This window comes from Rhea pennata, chromosome 2 (genome assembly GCF_028389875.1).
Source record: "Rhea pennata isolate bPtePen1 chromosome 2, bPtePen1.pri, whole genome shotgun sequence".
Lineage (NCBI taxonomy): Eukaryota > Metazoa > Chordata > Aves > Rheiformes > Rheidae > Rhea > Rhea pennata.
Genome location: NC_084664.1, coordinates 92815279 through 92822376, shown reverse-complemented (window position 1 = coordinate 92822376; position 7098 = coordinate 92815279).

Genomic DNA, 7098 nt, shown 5'->3' with positions numbered 1-7098 from the left:
AGCTTATTGTAAATATACACTATAATAACAATTGTGTGCATTCATCTCTGATTCAACTCCTATGTAAATTATGTTAATATTTATGCAGATCAACCCTGCTCCCCTTGGTCCTCGAAAGTTGTCAAAATGACATATTGGTTCTGAAAAGGTTGTGTACCACTGACCAGCATTTTTCTATCTCTGTTCATCTCTGTTCATTTTTGCTGAATATATCAGTGAAATCTTTAAGGTGGAGTTACAAAGGACTAGTGTCTAGAACCATAATTTGCTTTTTTTTATTTTTTTTTTTCTATTTCACAGCAGAACAAATATTCACGGTAAGTTTTTCTGAGGAACAGGATGATACAGTGGAGTTTTGCTAGTGACCCTTCAAGAGCTGATATGCCATCTCTTAGGTAGAAAAGCAGTTTTTCTCTCTAGTATTCAGTAACCACTGAAGAAATGCCTAGCAATTATGGATAGGCTTCCTCCTTTTTTTCCTGGCTAAATTCATGCAGTCTTTAAAAGAGCTCAGAAAGGACACATGTATTTTATTTTCTCCCTCTTAGTTTCCCTTTTCTCTGTTTTAGCATAGAATACACTTACTTTCCTACTGCGTGGGCAGCCAGAGCTGTTCTGAGCACCCAACTCGCACCAGTGGTGAGGTCGCTGGAGTGCTACAGTTGTTCGCTGCCATCCTGCCTGAGATGTTTGGCTGTGACACTTTCTGGTACTTTGCAGTAAATAGAAACTAATCTTTAGTTCATTACAGTGCTGATTCCCTATAAGGTTCTCAGGCACTTCTTAAATAATCACAGCAGGACCTAAATGGGACTTTGAGAGATACATAGGCTCTTTACACAGGGCTGAATTTCCAGTAATCCAAAAGGGAATGGGGAAGCTGCTATCAGAAACAGCAGGCGCCACTATAGCTGGTGAGGAAGGTACACCAGACAACAGAAGTCCAGTTGCCAGGAAGTATTTTTACTCCTGCAGTTCACAGCTGAGGACTTGATCTTGACCTTTGATACATAAACCAGATTTGCTCAGTTGCAGCATTTGTGCTTGGAGGGTAAGACTGTGCCCAGAGCTGACAAAGCTGAAAGCTGAGTCATCAGTCATGAAGTAAGGCAGCAGCCTCCTGACCAAAATCAGATACCACTCCATTTTCACTCTAATAATACTTAATGGGCTAAGAAAACCAGTGATTTTGGAGAAAAACAAGTAAGAATAGGATAACTGTACCCCATAGAGTGATAAGAAACTTCAGTCATCAACTCTATTCAAGCCTGTCAGCTGGTTTTAAGACTGACACTGAGACAAATCCTTTCCTCTCAAGCTCTTCTCACTTGACTCTGTTTCAGAGTATTATTTCACTCTACTTTTTAATCTCATTTTATCAAAGGAAATCTTAGCCCCAAGAGCAAAACAAGTAAAATAAAAGCAATTAGAGTCTGGAAGGAATCTGTATTTTTCCTTTGAAATAGAGCCCATGTCACACAGCTTTCCACATACCTTGTTCCGCATAGGTTCCATTATGGCATCCCATCAGGCTCATTCAAACCTGGTTGCAGAAATACTGTGGCTGGGATCCAACACTGCCTTTCTTCCTGCAATAGCTGTTGGTGGTGATTTCATCTCAATCATTTTCTCTCTCCACCTCTCATGCAGCTGCCTGCCTGTCTTGATAGGACCAAAGTGTAGCTCATGGAATCTATATGATAATCACAAAAATAGTTATTTCTGCTGAAAAATGGATTTAATTCCCCCTCTAAACCTTTGTGGATTGCCAACTGGGGGTGTGAAACCAGCTGGCAAAAGATGCGTTCATTTCAATTTCATGACTTTCATATACTGCAGCTTCCTGACTTTAAATGGTTCCTCTCCTCTCTAATGAGAGCACCAAGGCCTTGAGTAACAGCTCTCCCTTTAAACAAAGTTATAAAGTAGCTTTTTTCTATGGAACCTTCTCTGGGGAAGTTTGACAGCTTGCTCAACCCGGGGCAACCTAATACCTCTTCTTTCATAGCATGAGCATTTGTCAGAGAAAATGAAGAGCCAGGCTTGGTGAAGACTTGTATCCCTGAGCACTCTACAAGTAAGTGGCACAAAGTGTGGGAAGGAAGCTTGAAAGTAGTGCTGGTAAAACAGTCAAAAACTAATCCTATCAATGTTTATGGAATGTAAAAGCTTGAAATGGACTCTGCTTTATTTATTTTTTTTTTGAGTCTTCCAACCTGTTTCTTATAAAATTATTTTAAAAATGCCTTTTTATTTACTGAAAATGTTATCTTTGTATATTGCTTATAGGTCGAAAAAGGATGGTGCAGATGAGGGATGACTAGGGGAGGAAAACATGATATAAGGAAGAAAATCCTGATACATCTCTTTACAGTTAATCACACAGAAGAAAAAGGCTATTCCATGTAAAGAGTACATTAGTCAGAGCCTCCAAATGGTATGCTGAATAGTGCTTTGGATGTGAATATTGAAATCAAAGGTGTTATCCATGGAAAAATACTGTTTTCTTGCAGACTCTGGCCTTTCGGACTCTTCCAGCTGCCCACTTAATTAGTGAAAAAGTCTTTTATAGACATCAGATGAGGGCCTTAGTAATAACTGAGACTTTGATTCTGGAGTTACAGAAATTTTAAATGGGCTCTGCTAGCAAGCTTGCCTGAAAAAGACTGCAGTATACATCCTTCCCAGTCAGAGGCCAAAATGCTCCCGCTTTGTGACCTTGCCTCCTTTTCACTATTCTCCACTGGGAGATGGGAAAACAGCAAAGCCCTTTCAGTTAAGCCTGCTAATATTACTTGAGGTGTATGTCTAAACTGCAATCATGTGATGACTGCTGTGTAGCGTAGGGTAGTTTATACCCCAAGCTATCTGTAAACTGACAGAAGTACAGTTGTGTCAGCACAGAGCTCAGCAAATCTACCTGAAAAGGTAAGGTTAATTAACCTATCTTGAGTAGTAATGTTTCCTAATGTTTCCAGTCAGACATAACCTGACTGTTACACACATTTCAACTAGTTTAAAACTCCGTAGATGTTTCTGTGCTGTCACTGAGGCTGCCATGTGTGGGAAAACTGTAGCACTCTGCAGCTAACTAGACAGAGAAAATGACTGAGCTAGGGTTAGACCAGAGATTTTGTTTAACGTTTAAATGAAGTTTTGCTGTTGTTCTATTTATTTATAACTCTTGGCAGGCAGAAAGTTTTGTTTACATTCAGCCAAAGCCTGAAAGGAAGTACTGAGGCTTGAGAGTGGAGGGAGGATAGAGTAAAAGAGAAAGAGAGAAAACAACGCCCTAAACAAAAGCTTTCATGAAGTTGATAGCATCACCAGACTAGAAAAGCAAGTGAAGAAGTGTAAAAAATTCCAGGCATAGAATTCAGAAATCTCAGCTCTCTTCCAGGGAAGGAGCACACTGCATCTCATTTCTGCTGTCTGCTGATACGATCTACAGAAAATCCATCACCAGCTGAAAGAGGGCTGCATTCATTGTCAATGCATTCCATCACTTTGGTGTCCCAACTTTCATGGGTTTATTATATGCTCAGTCATAGAATTTTCTATGAAAGAGGAAGACAATACAAGCTTGTATGTATTGTTGCCTTATAGAACCATTAGGAACTCTGATGCTTTATACATTAATTCCCCGCCCCCCTTTTTATTGCTTCAGATAGCAATAATTGCTGTAAATTGAGCTTACTACATACTATGGCATGTATCTCTCTATATACATTCATACATAAATATGAAAAAGATGGACAGTGAATAGCAGAATTTACTGAGAAGCAAGAAGAAACTAGTACGTTCAGGAACAGGAGAAAACTAAGACTTGATGATGAAGTATTAGGGCGTAAATATTAGATAGCTTTCACATTTTCTTCTTCTGTCATAATTCTGTATCAAGGATTATTATGGTTTCCTCTTGAACACCTATCCATTCAGGGAGGAAGGCAACAAAAAGGAAAATTCTCATAGAAAATGATCCGCCTAGTTTGTATAGAGGGAAGGAATAAACTTGGCATCAAATGATGGAAAAGAGCAAGGCTCAGGTAAAGGCTAACATAGCACCAGTCAGGGAGGAACAGTAATACCTATAGAGCATTTGCCTTTGAGCAAGATCTGAAAAGGACAAACAGATTGAAGCTAACAGTGCCAGACCACAACTCAGTGAAGTCAGTGTACACATCCCTATCAACTCCAACTCTACTGGAGTTTCAGTCCAATGACAGAACTTGTTGTGGTCCTTCTCACTGTAGCTTCTTATCATGAAATACCTCTCTCCATACATACTTGCTTGTAATAGCAATATGGAGGAAAATTTCACCTAAGTGAAGGGTAGGACTGTGAAAGCAGGCCATGCATGAAACCTGATTTAGTAGGTGAATTGGTCTCCAGCACATTAAGGGGCGGTGCCAGCCCTTCCATCCCTACGAATTAAGAGAACAGTAGGTGTCTGACCATCTCCAAAGACTGTGCTCTCTTGATCTGAGCTTAGGAATCTCTGCAAGAGTCATAACTATAAGTTTTCATTTTCATCTGGTCAGTGCCAATCAGAGTCAACTGAAAATAAAGAAAATCACCTTCCAGTAATTACTATACCTCAAAATAATGAATGTGGAACTATTAGTACCATTAAAGACAATAAAAACAAGACTCTTCTGGCAAACCTGTGCAGTTGCTGACTGTGAATCATCCTTCAATCCTTTCTGCTCAACAGCCAAAAAATGATGGCAAGAGAAGATGCACTGCATCTTCACTGAGTGAAAAGCATTCAGTCATTAGCATGTAATTAAAGCCAGAGCTCCACTTTGGACTTTGCTACTACATGATTGGTGCAACATCCATTTCAGGATCAGTACTAGAGGTTTTGCTTTGTAGTATACTCTGGATGCAGTGTTAGTGACAGGATTATAGTCTCTCATACTCCAAGCCCAAGGCTGTACATGCTGTTTCCTTTAGCACATCATTATGTATGAGAGACAACTGTTATTTAAACCAATAAAGATGTATGTATCCCATCTCAGAAGACAAAAAAGACATGCAAGTCCCACATGTAATTCAAAATGAAACATTAGCAAGCGTGGCAGCCATCCCAGGATTCTAACTTAGGACAAGAACTTTTCAGAGCTTTAAAAAAATTAAAAAAAATTGTTACACCGACAGGCAAGCCTTAGGTTCCTTGCCTAGCTTTGATGGTAAATGGAGCTCTGCAGATCTGTGTCTGCTCAGACATTTGTAATGCAACACAGCTTCCTCCATAGGCAAAAGTCATTTCAGCTTTCCTTGATCAGTGATGGGACAGTTCAAGTTGATGGCTCTTTTGCATCACAAGACATTTCTAAGATTATAATAGAAGGAAAGTGTAATTAGTGGGAAGGGAGGAAAGAGGGGAAAGGGAAGTAAGTTTGACCTTACATAGAGCCACCTTCACTTCTATAGCCTTCTGGAAGATCTCATTGAATGGGAATGTGTTCATCCGCTGGTGAAACTGGATCTGAAGTCTGCTCCATCTCCCAGCAAATTCAGTGTCTTTTGTTCTGAGAGTGGATTTGCTTTGGTTAGTTTGTCCTGAGCAGAATATCATAAAAATGATATGACATAGGATTCCTCACAGAAGCATCACTCTGTGACAGAGAATTTCACAGTTTGAACATTTCCTAGCACACACTTTATTTCTCAGTGGATTATAGCTTTCTACAAGAGTCCTTAATAGGCCAGCTGGATGTCATTACATAATTAAGCATATCAGCCAGGATCCTCTGAGGTAGATTTGAGCATGGCAATTTTGCCATGTAAGATCAAAATGTTTTTCTTCCTTTCAAAAGATGTAGTGCCATTTGTTGTAATACCTTCATACAAGGGATCAAATATAGTATTGACTGTTCATTATTATCTGTAAAGAGGTCAGTAAGTTTCTGGAATTCAGAAGGTTTCAGGGTCTGAAGGGATATAGGCCCTGGGGCTTGATGACTCATCTTGACCTGAAACTTTGGAATACCACCTGCTGTCTTGATTGTTCATGCTTGCTGCTTGACATTTCAAAGTCTCTCTCTCTCTCTCTCTCTCTCTCTTTTTTCCCCCCCAAGGCATCAGTCTTACAGACACTGCCAGATCTAGAGATGTGAAGAATATACAAGAAAGAGAAAGTGAGAAGACCATGCTTTGGGAGCCCAGCTGGTATACATCTGCTTTGCTAAGCTTGAATTGAAAATGAGTATCATTATTCCTGTCTTGCATGCAACGTACTGTGTTTACTTATTGCATCATGCAGAAGGGGCAATGGGCATATCCTGTGGCTAACTCCACTGGGCCCAACATGGGTTAACTAAAGCCTCAATATCCTAACACAGAGAGTTTTTCAACCTTTTCGTGCCAGTGTAATCTCCAGACATGTCCTGATGAAGGAAGGTTTAGAGAAAACTGTGGGTGTCATTATGTGGACACCCTGACAAAAGTTAACACACTCTTTATTGACTTAATAAAAATTCAATGTCCTATTCATCTGGACTTATTCACTATATTTAAAAGTTGCCATTTTACACTACATTGTCTATATTTTGTAGAATATAACCTCCAAGAATGCTTTTTGGCAGATGGTTAAATATTTAGTAGATGGGCACAGATTAAAAAAAGAGAATGAGAGAGAGAGAGAGAGAAGACTTGAAGCAGTTAATAGTTATTAGTCATGAAGAGTTTGACAGATTAGATGCTTTCCTACCCACACAAACTCTAGTGGAAAAAAAAAAACTCATTGTTCATTATATATGAAGCAAGTCCTTATATGAGGCAAAAGTGGACAGCATGGACTTCCTGGAGATCTCAGTATGAGATAGTAAGATTAGCAGCTACTGCTTAATGCAAGAACAAGCCAGAAAAGAAAATGTAAATGAATAAGTTTTTCAAATCCCTCCTGTGGTAATGCACAGAACTCACCCTGGAAAGGACCCAGGACTGAAACCTAAAGACTGATACTTCTGCCCCACTTCAGCTTTCACTATAAATTATGTTGTCTTTAGCAAAGTTTCTGGGCTGTTCTGTCACTGAGTATTATCAGACAGCCCATTTTTTATTAGCTTTGTCCTTTCTATTGGCCCTGATTGT